The sequence below is a fragment of the Mercenaria mercenaria genome, chromosome 16 (genome assembly GCF_021730395.1).
Source record: "Mercenaria mercenaria strain notata chromosome 16, MADL_Memer_1, whole genome shotgun sequence".
In the NCBI taxonomy this organism is placed as follows: domain Eukaryota; kingdom Metazoa; phylum Mollusca; class Bivalvia; order Venerida; family Veneridae; genus Mercenaria; species Mercenaria mercenaria.
In genome coordinates, this window is record NC_069376.1 from 69,687,283 (window position 1) to 69,687,727 (window position 445).

The window sequence follows — 445 nt, forward strand, 5'->3', positions numbered from 1 at the left end:
TGTGTGATGCCATACAAATTAAAGACGACCTATGAATTCATTTTTGGCTTTATCTTTTTTTATTTTCATAGTAATTGAAAATATTTGCAAGGTTTGCAAATTTTCAACGTACATTTAATTCTCATACCGAACTTGTAAAGCGGAAGTTAAATGTGTTAATTGCGAATCCTTAACTTGCAAGGTATATCGTTTTGTTTTATAGTGTTTTAAAGACTAGTACGTGTACTTCTGTTTCGTTACATAAGTCTTGATAGAAATAATGGCTAGACAATTTCAGCTGATATAGTGGTTGGTCATGTTGAGCATTCACTGCTGTATCATTATGCGGTAAAAACAAAAGCACTGAAGAAACCACCGATGCTTTGCTAAAACAAAATCCTTTAAACTCTCACAAGGCACAGACTCAATACAGCAGTTGTAATATTTGTACATTAGTATTAATTAA